The sequence below is a fragment of the Dermacentor variabilis genome, chromosome 7 (genome assembly GCF_050947875.1).
Source record: "Dermacentor variabilis isolate Ectoservices chromosome 7, ASM5094787v1, whole genome shotgun sequence".
Classification (NCBI taxonomy): domain Eukaryota; kingdom Metazoa; phylum Arthropoda; class Arachnida; order Ixodida; family Ixodidae; genus Dermacentor; species Dermacentor variabilis.
The window spans coordinates 50899318-50911550 of NC_134574.1; the positions used below are offsets into that span (position 1 = coordinate 50899318).

The following is a 12233-nucleotide window of genomic DNA, read 5'->3' on the forward strand; positions in this document are numbered from 1 at the left end:
TTTACAGCTTCTTTTGATAGTGTTCAAAGCATGCAATGGAAAGAGGAACTTGGGAAGTTGCACACAAAATCTTTGTGCGTTTTTCCTATGAAGTCCTGGAGCACCTCTGGAACCTTTTTCATGCAGTGATAGTGCTCGGGTAGTGCCTTTGTCCCTTGGACCAAACGTCTTTTGCTGTCTCATAATTGAGTAGTTATTGCTTCCTCTTTTGTGATTGTGCTACATTGCGCCGACGCTTGTGAAGGCTCCACCCATTGATGGGCTCTTAGGTCAGTATGGCCTGAAATAGGATGTATATGTCATGCGGTTTCTGTAGTAGTTCTGGGCGTCTCCAACCACTTTGTTTAGCATATTTACAGTTACCAGGAAACAATGCCTCACTCACTGGACAAACCTGTCTACAAAAGAGCTAACTGAACTGCTAGAGAGTAAGAAGTAATTTTTTCACTTACTGCAGAACTCATTCGGGGTGAAAGAATTAGTGAGGGACGTCTCCAAATTTCATATATAAAAGGGAGACGTGCCTAGCAACTGATTCAGTTCATTGCGAGACCGCTATGGGTAGACCACGGAAAGTAAAAATTCTCGAAGGGCAGCGTGAACGCGATGAGAGCCGTTGCCTGCAAGGTCGTAATGCTCAAGAACGGTCTTGTGCTAAGGCTAGACAGAACAATAAAATATTTCAGATCCCCGTCGGGGGCATTTGAGTGGACTTCTAACCGCTGCGCTGGCCGTCCACTTTCGCAGAGTCGGGATTGCGAGTCAATTTTTTTTTCTTTATGTAAGTGCTGGTAGAAGAATTGCTAGAAGCGTATTACACAAATAAAAAGGGCGATGCTTGTGTCTGTTTCCCGTCGGTCTGAGGCAAAATACGGAGTACCAATTTTGAGATTCTTTATGTTGATTTGTATTTTTTTATCGTTTTGGTGATTGATGGCATGTACAGGAATCGACATTTGGACAAATTGGTACTGGTTGAACATTTTGAAGGGGCAGAGCAAGAAGACTAAGGCTGTTTTCTTGTGCACTGATGATGACGCCATCGACAGGAGAGCACGTTAGTATAGGCGGTAGTAGATATGTACGTGTGCGCTTTCTTCTAAAGTTAGTGGCAAGTTCAGCACGGTCATGTGTCTTTTCTGTTTTTTGTCTTAATTGTCTAGCGCTGCGCCATTCTAATGGCATGTTTTGTGGAATTACACAAAGATAACGTTTTTTTTACGCGTGTAGTGCTCTTGATCGTTCATCATCATCATCAGCCTGGTTACGCCCACTGCAGGGCAAAGGCCTCTCCCATACTTCTCCAACTACCGCGATCATGTACTAATTGTGGCCATGTCGTCCCTGCAAACTTCTTAATCTTATCCGTCGACCCAACTTCCTGCCGCCCCCTGCTACGATTCCCTTCCTTTGGAATCCAGTGCGTCACCTTTAATGACCATCGGTTATCTTCCCTCCTCATTACATGAACTGATTCTTGATTTCTTGAAACTAAGATGTCAATAACTCGCGTTTGTTTTCTCACCCAATCTGCTCCTCTCTTATCCTTTAACGTTGCGCCCATCATTTGTCTTTCCATAGCTCGTTGCGTGGTCCTCAATTTAAGTAGAACCCTTTTCGTAAGCTTCCAGGTTTCTGCCCCGTACGTGAGCACTGGTAAGGCACAGCTGTTATACATTGTTCTCATGAGGGATAATGGCAACCTGCTGTTCATGATCCCAGAATGCCTGGCAAACGCACCCCACCCAATTCTTATCCTTCTGCTTATTTCAGTCTCATGATCCGCATCCGCGGTCACTACGAGCCCTAAGTATATGTCTTCCCTTACATCTACTTACTTCCAGTGCCTCGCTACCAATCGCAAATTGCTGTTCTCTTCCGAGACTGTTAAACTTTAGTTTTCTGCAGAGTAATTTTTAGACTCAACCTTCTGCTTCGCCTCTCCAGGTCAGTAAGCATGGCTTGCAATTGGTCCCCTGAGTTACTAAGCAAGGCAATATCATCAGCGAATCTGAAGTTACTAAGGTATCCTCCATTAACTTTTATCCCCAATTCTTCCCAATCCAGGTCTTTGAATACCTCTTGTAAACACGCCGTGAATAGCATTGGAGAGCTCGTATCTCCCTGCGTGGCGCTTTTCTTTATTAGAATTGTGTTCCTTTCATTGTGGAGGACTACGGTGGCTGTGGAGCCGCTATAGATATCTTTCAGTATCTTTACATACGGCTCGTCTACACCCTGATTCCGTAATGCCTTCATGACTGCTGAGGTTTCGACTGGATCAAACGCTTCCTCGTAATCAACGAAAGCTATATGTCAGGGTTGGTTATATTCCGCACATTTCTTTATTACCTCATTGATAGTGTGAATATGGTCTATTGTTGAGTAGCCTTTACGGAATCTTGCTAGCTCATTTGTTTGACAGAAGTCTAAGGTGCTCCCGATTCTGTGTGCGATTACCTTTGTAAATACTTTGTAGGCAACGGATAGTAAGCTGATCGGTCTATAATTTTTCATGTCTTGGACGTCCCCTTTCTTATAGATTAGGATTATATTAGCGTTCTTCCAAGATTCCGGTACGCTCGAGGTCATGAGGCATTGCGTTTACAGGGTGGCCAGTTTTTCTAGAACAATTTCCCCATCATCGTTCAACAAATCTACTGTTACCAGATCCTCCTGAGCTGCCTTCCCGTTTGGATAGCTCCAAAAGCTTTCTTTATTTCTTCCGGCGTTACTTGTGGTATTTAAAACTCGTCTAAACTGTTATTTTCTTCCATTATTGTTATGGGTGCCACTGGTACTGTACAAATCTCTATAGAACTCCTCTGCCACTTGAACTATCTCATCCATATTAGTAATGATATTGCTGTCTTTGTCTCTTAATGCATACATCTGATTCTTGCAAATTCCTAGTTCATTCTTCACTGCTTTTATGCTTCCTCCGTTGCTGAGAGCATATTCAATTCCATCCATATTATACTTCCTTATGTCAGCTGTCTTACGCTTGTTGATTAACTTCGAAAGTTCTGCCAGTTCTATTCTAGCTGTAGGGTTAGAGGATTTCATACATTGGCGTTTCTTCATCAGATCTTTCGCCTCCTGCGATTGCCCACTGGTATCCTGTCTAACCAACTTACCACAGACTTCTGTTGCACACTCCTTAATGACGCCCATAAGATTTTAGTTCATTGCTTAAACGTAAGGTCCTCATCCTGAGTTAAAGCCGAATACCTGTTCTCTAGCTTGATCCGGAATTCCTCTATTTTCCCTGTTACAGCAAACTTATTCATCTGCTTCTTATGTACCAGTTTCTTGTGTTCCCTCTTCAAGTCTAGGCTAATTCGAGTTCTTACCATCCTATGCTCACTGCAGCGCACCTTGCCGAGCACGTCCACTACTTGTATGAGGCCAGGATTAGCGCAGAGTATAAAATCTATTTCATTTCTAGTCTCGCCATTCGGGCTCCTCCATGTGGACTTTCGGCTATCCTTCTTGCGGAAGGAGGTATTCATTATTCGCATATTATTATGTTCTGCAAAGTCTACTAATAACTCTCCCCTGCTATTCCTAGTGCATATACCATATTCCCCCACTGCCTTGTCTCCAGCCTGCTTCTTGCCTACCTTGGCATCGAAGTCGCCCATAAGTACAGTGTATTTTGTTTTGAATTTACCCATCGCCGATTCCACGTCTTCATAGAAGCTTTCGACTTCCTGGTCATCATGGCTGGATGTAGGGGCGTACAACTGTACAACCTTCAATTTCTAACTCTTATTAAGGTTCCCAACAAGACCTGCCACCCTCTCGTTAATGCTGTAGAATTCCTGTACGTTGCCAGCTACATTTTTATTAATGAGGAATCCGACTCCTAGTTCTCGTCTCTCCGCTAAGCCCCGGTAGGACAGGACTTGCCCGCTTTTTAGCACTGTATATGCTTCATTTGTCCTCCTAACTTCACTGAGCCCTATTATATCGCATTCACTACCCTCTAATTCCTCCAATAATGCTGCTAGACTCGCCTCACTAGATAACGTTCTAACGTTAAACCTTGCCAGGTTCAGAATCCAATGGCGGTCTGTCCGGATCCAGGGATTCTTAGTACCCTCTGCTGCGTCACAGGTCTGACCACCGCCGTGGTCAGTTGCTTCGCAGCTGCTGCGGACTGAGGACCGGGGTTTGATTGTTGTATTCATATACGAGGTTGTGGCCAAGTACTGCACCAGGGTGGCCAATCCTGCTCTAGTGAGGGAGTGCGTTACCGGTTCTGGTCAACGGGATCAGGCCGCACTCCAGGCCTGTTTGTGCAATTTTAACAAGACGCGGATTTTTTTTAATCTGGCGGTGGTGGTAAATTGCGTGGTACCGGTATTCGAACCAAGGTTATCTTGCACGCGAGGCGGATACTCTACCTCTACGCCACCGCTGTACTCTCGGAATGTCGGAAGGGGTAAACTAGGACAATTCCAGGTCCTTGAGTTGAGGACCTGGACAGTTCCATTTCTCAAATTTCAGTAAATGAAACGTTTCCTCTATAATTGCTTCAGCTTGCGTGCTTCATAATTAATAGCCTATTTTGGAAATCTGAGGAACTACACAAATTATGATAAAGTTTCCTCTGGGGGTTCCAATATTAACACGGCTTATCCACAAAACATATCCATAGCCTGATGTCTCTGCAGCGTGTTGTTACCTGTAATCTCTCCAGAATCTGACCTTTTGAAGTAGCGGTCTGCGAATAGTTCGGAACTTTCGGAAAACATATTGATCGCGGCCTATTAGATTCAATTCTCTAGTCAAATACACTTTTCTTAACTACAAACGTTTTTCAAATGGTTCCTTAATGTTTCACAATAGAGGAATGTGCTCAATCACACAAAAAATTACCGCAACAGTCTGATAAATGTTTGCCCCGCGGCCATAGTATACCCAAGAACATGAGAAGTTACATGGAAGGGGGGTGACCCCGGGGAAACGGTTGGTTTGGCGCCGAAAAAAGATACTCGTTTACCACAATACAGACTCTGGTTGGATTGCTAGTAGAGGATAGATATATTTCACGGTCCTGGTTTTGCATGCAGCCCGTAGTGGAGTTTAAGGGTAGCCATGCAAATGTTCTCTGTAGAATGATCATCACGACAGCGAAAATAAAAGTATTTCGGCAAATCACAGCGAAACAGGCAACGCCAAAAACTTTTTTTTCAAAGGCTTTCTCGAAGAGGCTGGGTCTTCATTTGTTACCAACCTATTCTCGGCGCTACGCCAACAGCACCTTGAGAGTAGCACGCTCTCGTGAAAAACCAAGTATTACAAAAGTTGTAGATTACTTTGAACACATATGTTCGAAATTCAGGTAACCACGTAAGCAAATCTAATAAAAACATCCAGTACTGTGGTGATTTTTGTGTATCGTACATACTTCGAGTGGACTGATAAGATTGCCTAAAGAATGATCGAGTGCGTATACTGGTGGCTCATCATGCCTATCGCACATTCTACTGCCCCAAAGGAGATCCAGACCAAGTAACATGAACATGTCCTGTGGTTGGTCGCTTGGTTACTTAAATATCAAAAAAGAAAGTGCGTACGGTGTCGCAGCCAAATCTTTTTTAAGTGGCGTTTGGAGAATCTCAAAGAAGAACACGGCTTATCCCTACAGTCTTCAAAGCATTGACTGGTTGCTCCGTACGCGGAGAAGAAATAGAAAGAAGTAGCCCCACTCCAACAGCTGAGAAAGGGCTCGGATTACATGCTGCAGAAGGGTGGAAGAGCAGCGCCATTGTCATGGTGCATGTTATCAACGCGCATGCGCGGCTCCCGAGTGGTATGTTGGAAGGTCTCCGGAAAGGCGCAGTGTGCTTGGTTGCGAGAGCAACGGAGCCAGATGGCGGCTGCAACATCACACTCATTGAATCGGCTGCAATGAAAGTTTAGCACGTGTGCTACTCAACTTTCAAAATCGCGAAACAGCACAGCACCGGCAAAAGGTGATCCATCCAGCAAGCAGGAGCGAAGGCCAATCAAGGCAGACCGTGTCAGCCATCTCGCGTCGCCACAAAGATAGGACAGTTGTTCGTCATTTGTTGGATATAACAAATCCTCCACGGTAAGTGAATTAACTTACGTGCACATTCTGTGTGTATGACATGCTATCACCAGGAAGCCGTCACGACGTTTAGCCGACGCGATCCAGAACGGACTCAAAAATCAGTCGTCGCAATAACTGCATGTGATTTCATCAGTTGCCGCTATGCATGAGCTTTGAAAATCGCGTACACTGCCAGAGCCATGGCATGTTCAATAAGAACTTAGGCGAGGGGACGCATACAATGGTTTGTTTACCAGCCCATGATTGCAAACATATACAGAGCCTGCTTAGCCTGCGTTTTGTGTGTTTGGATTTATTCAGTGTGGCTGCTTACTGCGTACGGAACACTGTTGAAATAAAGAATCACATATTAGAAGGCATCATTTTGGTACCGACATGTTTTGTTATAATAAGCCGCGCGCATGACGATATCTTTCGCCCATGAGTGATCTGCAATCACTCAAGTTACGTGCAGCGCCAGTGATAGTAGAAACTTTACCGCAGGCATTCATCTGCTATCTGCAGAAGGTTTGCTGGGCACGTTATCTTGAACTTACTGAAAACACATGAGGAATTCATAGTTTAGGCTGAATAAGGCAGCTGTGTTTCTCATGTATTGAAATGGCGTGTTCATATGTCTGTTCTTATGTATCGTTCTGCGGTTTTCGAGCGCGTTGAGAATGTGAAAGGGTGCTTATGTGTACGGACTTCGCGAATTGTCAAGCGCAATGCACCGCAACCTAATATAACGGCTACTGTGCGGAATTATATTTGCGGGGGTGTTTTGCATACGCTTACTGCTGTGCATTTCTGTGCCTGTGCATTTGGTAATATGAGTTGGCGCTTCCGACTTATGTCATATGGACATTAAATCACCCTTCCTCTGGGGATTCCAAGCGTAATGTGCGCAAATCGCTACTACATGTCAGAACAAAATGTGTTTATCGCTTTATTATTTTTACTGGAGAAAGATAGTTTCAAAATAAAAGGTTACCTTAATTCCTTGTTACCAGTCTTTTGTCACACACACAACGAAGAGTTGGCCTAAAATGCTGATTACTGTGTCTAACTGCAACTTTTACATGCCTTCAAGAATTAACAATGCTAGATTTGAAACTGCAGCCGTATTCGAGTTTTTCAAAAATGAACTTCATTGCGTACCTCATATATGAAAATAAGTTCATGCCTTTTAGTAAGCTGAGATGCAGACCGCAGTGAAGTGTTTGTTGTTAGTCTTGAAATGTTGGTAAGCCTGCCATACCAAGCCTTGTTGCCCATTCTTATAGGCACACCCAGTAATATTCATTGAACAGGATGACCATATTTTTATCCCTACTTAGCATCAACTTTGCAGATCCTTAAATTATGGCTTGAGCAGTGGCACAACCAGAGATGGTGCGGGGGGCACACTGGGCAGGTGCTTAGGATGTGTCACAAGTAGTGTTTGTGAAACGAGAGACTTATGACAACTGACAGTGACCAATATTCTATGTATTATCAGGAGTAACGTAACATTGGTCCTGAACGGCGATGAACTGCCGGCTATTCCTTTTTTCTTTATATTAAAATTTGAAGTTACTTTAGCTGTTGACTTTTGCAGTCATTTAGATGTTTCGCATCAATTTCAGTAGAAAGGCTGAGTGGTAACACATTCCTTTAGTGCAGAGACCTTATTTCTTGACTGTCTCGATGTTGTTCTACACCATGTCCTCGTGTTGACATCTGCATACAATATTTTGGGCACCCGCATTATATAACGCAAGAAGGCAGCTGCAAGGACACAGGATGTCAAAGAGCCAGCCCAACGTGACTCCACGTGTTGCAGAGGAGCTCACTCCAAAGAATCCAAATACATAGCCATGCAATTTGGACAAAAAACAAGAATTTGGGTGTATTGGGTGTGCCATATGACTAAATGTCAGCAAACCTTCCAAAATGCAGTAGGTCACACCAAGATAAAAAATTATCACGTGCTCTAGGCAGTCATCTTCACATCATATTTTTTGTAGTGTCTCTGATGGGAAAGTCAAGATTAAGTATGCTCTCTGGAGACAAACACATTGGAGCAAATGTCATTTAAAGGCTACAAATGCATTTTAAGGAAAACTTGTTTAGTTTTGTGAGTAGTGACCACTTTTTTCTTGCCTCTCAAAAAAAGTATCCATGAAATAAAAAAAGAATGGTGGTATAACATTGCAGATGAGCTTAGTGACATAATATATACTTGCAGTGAGCACGGTGCCTGTGTTCACTATAAAATGCAAAAGCTGATGCTTGGTTAGCTAATGACGTAATTTACCAGCACGTAAATGCAAGGGTGCTAATACAAACCACTGTCATTGTGTATATCGAAACGCTGACGTGAAGCAGACAGATTTTCATGTGTTCTCTTTTATTTATTTTTTCACACGAAATTTTAGAAATATGGCTTCCGCTTAGGTTCCAGAAAGGGTAAGCATTGGGGGCAGAGTATCCCATGCTTATGAAGTCATTATCGGTTACATGCATACTCACGAAACCAGTTCATTACAACAGCTCATGCCTCCAGAAGCGAAAGCAAGGAGCAATTAAGGCCTTTATGTGTACACTGCGGTGTGCACCTTATGCCTCAATTAGAAGCTGCAGAGTCGCTTGCAATTGATAAATTAATTCGCACATGTGAAATTGTGGTTCCTCCTTCTGTGAAATGGTCATATCAGTGCTTCTAGCAAGTATTTGAGATTTTGATTAGGGTGACTCAATCTGCTTGCCAATCAAGTATCCTAGCGGAAGCAGGAATTGAAAATTGGCGGAAGTGAACGTAGGGTTAATCAAGGACAAGTCCCTTGGCTTGATGGCTTCTGCATACATAATTTCTATAAGCAGAATAAAATTAAAGCATTTGTGCGCATAGTAAATTTCCGGACTCCACGTGCTTCTGTAAAACTTCCGGAAAATCCACGTGCATGGAAGGGATATAGAAAATCGGGATGGTGCCTCTCCGAATTTATTATTTGCTCCTTTGTCCTTTTCGTGCGCTTCCCTGCCTGTACTTATGCTTATATCACCTTTTGAAAGATCATATTCATCACATCTGATTGTTGGTTCCCATCTGAATCCATGCTATACTTTAGTTAGATTGCATCTTCAACTAGTCACAATAATTCATCATGTATTAATGCAAGTTGCTCCTCAAATGTATAGCATTCATACCGCAATACCTAATGAAAAGCTACCATATGTGACTAGAAATTTCACGCGCAGGATTTTACTGCCAGTGGTCCTTGCATTTTTACACTCATTTCTTACACAGTAGATAATATTGCTAAATAATTTTTTTCATTTGTCAGAAAGTGCAACGGATCTATCCCAACAGTACGAGGAAACTACTTTCTTTAGGGCGTCAACCAGATAGGGAATATGATACGCCTCTGTACCGATTTGAGACGGGGCGGGTTATGACTGCAGAACCATGACAAGACACACTCAGAAGCAATGAGGCGCTGCCCATACATGAATAACTTTATGTAAAATATTTATAATAAAGCTATACCTGCGGCCTCACATGAGAATATACGACACATTTCTAAATGCATTGAACTTTCAATCAAGAGCATCCATACCTTTTACCGGACGTTATCAAATCAGCTGCTCTCGTAGAATATGGCATAAAAAAGTTACTTGCACAATTTATCGACGTTACCAGCCCCATGCTTAGCAACTCATTTGGCAACCTTTGCTAAGTGCAGGTGTTTTGGGCTAGCAATGCATTTGCTGCCCAGTAATGTGGCGCATATTTCTGTTTGATTGTCATGTCAGTACTTTGTGAGTTTGTGCATGTTTGTTCTATGTTTAACTTTCCGTGGTATACTTTATTTCTGAAAAGATGGAGTCAAATGAAAGTCAAGGACATTTCTAGGCTGTAATGCTGGTGAAACTTTGGAGAATACGCTTATGTTCTATTACAAGATGTGTTGTAATGTTCATGGGCATCATTGTAATCAGATTTTATAGGTATGTCAGTATGTTTCTCAAATTATTATTCAGTTTTCTTGTTACTTATCCGTAAACATTTTGGCCTTTAATGAGAAAAAAATATTAATTTCAGTAACTCGGCGACTGCATATTACATTCGATCCACCAAGCATAAGTGCAGGAGCTGCTTATGAAGGAGTGAAATATTCCCCACATGTAAGTATTGCGAATCTCTTCTACTGTTACCATAGTGCTGCATCTTGAGCGCTTTCACACTATTGGGAAGAGTAGTAGTACTCTGTTCTGAGGGAGAACAATCTCTCTGTTAGGAATACAAACACTCTGTTTGGAGGAGTACAAGCACTCTGTTTGGGGGAGTAGAAACTGTCGGTTTTGAGGAGTAGAAGTACTCAGTTTGAAGGAGTACAAGCACTTGATTTGGGGGAGTGCCGTTACTCTTTTGGATAGGGTGTTAGCCATCTGCGGAAGAGTAGCAGCACTAGCGCTCCCTTGCGGTAGAGTGATAGAACTCTTTCGGGAAGAGTTATTCTACTCTCTCTGAAGGAGGGTCGATCTGCTCTCGAAAAGTGAATGAAATATGGGACAAGCAGATACTCCCTCGAAGAGAGTTGCCGGCACTCTCTTTGTTTTTAGAGCGTAGTCAGCACTAGCTTACAAGCACTAACGCTTGACCTGATTAGCAGCACCTGTTCACAGCGGTGGCTGAACAATCTTTCTTCAACCGCTGCGTCCGCCTAAATCCACCTTTCTTCTCAGTAATACATCTCAGACTACGGCTTACCCGGCATTACTTATCATTCACCCTCACAGCGGCCGATGTTCGTGGCAACGAGGAATCGCTGTAACAAAATAATTATACTTTCCCCCCTAACATTGTTTAACGTTGTTTTCGATTTCAAATTATGGGCACGAAGCTGTCCCAACAAAGCTGCTTTCCGAAAAAATACACTCCTTCTCAGCATCGTCGTTCTCTTCATCGGATTTGTCTATGGGCATAATTGAAAGGGCTCCTACAGAAAATGCGGTAACGTGCAACGCCCAGCGCTTTCAATTTGTGGGCCTTTCTTCTCTGGGAGGAAAGTTTAAAGCGATTACAAGATTCCAGAAACCATGCCTTGAAGTTCAATTTGAAAGAGTCTTTCACTACCTGAACAATGGCATTCGTGTGTTAGTGCATAGCGCACTCGGCACGGTCTTTTTCAATAGGAGGATACAAATGTGTCGCTTCTTCTACAGCTTTCGTCGAAAATTTATTATCTTGCAGGCCTACTATGTCTGCATATTGTAACGTGTGTTTGTTTTTATTATATGGCATAAAATCGCCTGCCTTGCCAAGCTGGGCCTTGAAAAAGCCTGCTACGATGCAGCCTGCCTTCCTATAGTTTCCCCTATACTTACCCTGTAGGATAATCAAAATATGAAACACGCACTGAAGATGACGTAGTAGTTCTGCGGAAACCCGCAAGGTGGAGAGAAGTAATGCATAAAGGGAAAATCAGACATCCACCCGCTCGTAGCAATTCCTACAAAGAAAACCCATACGGGTTCCTCGAAAGAAAAGCCTCATAGTTGAAGAAATATTCGTCCTGGTCCGGGAGTCGAACCCGGGACCACCGCCTTCCCGAGGCAGCCGCTCTACCATCTGAGCTAACCAGGCGGCTAGCAGATGGCAGGGCGAAGTCCAATTTATCGACAACACGAAGCAAAGGCAAGAGTTTGACGTAGTAGTTCTGCGGAAACCCGCAAGGTGGAGAGAAATAATGAATAAAGGGAAAATCTGACATCCACCCGTTCGTAGCAATTGCTACAAAGAAAACCCATACTACAAAGAACCTGTATGGGTTTTCTCGAGGACACTGTTCGAACAGGCCGCAAGTGATTCGACTACTTACTCATGCGCAGGTTTCCTGTAGCTTGGTGACCTTCGACTTTTCCGGCAGGAGCGACAGTATATTGAAGCGCTTGGAAACAACCAAGGAACTGTACGCTTCTTTATGCATGCCCACGCCCAGCGCTCCCTTTCGAAGAGCTCGCCCCTATGACATGCGACATTTGAATTGATTCTGTCAACCTCCTGAAACTGTGAATCGAAAACCTTGCATGCTCCCCCCCCCCACTTCTTTCGCACAGTAAATGATTCTCCCACTTTTAAAGTAACGACGCGTGTATGACC

General features: G+C 43.4%; 1 non-coding gene across 1 annotated transcript; it reads right to left on the reverse strand.

The window, feature by feature from the left end:
* Positions 1 to 11642: 11642 nt before the first annotated feature.
* On the reverse strand, positions 11643 to 11717 carry TRNAP-GGG (transfer RNA proline (anticodon GGG)). The gene has a single exon. It is a non-coding gene; the product is annotated as a tRNA-Pro (tRNA).
* Positions 11718 to 12233: the final 516 nt, after the last annotated feature.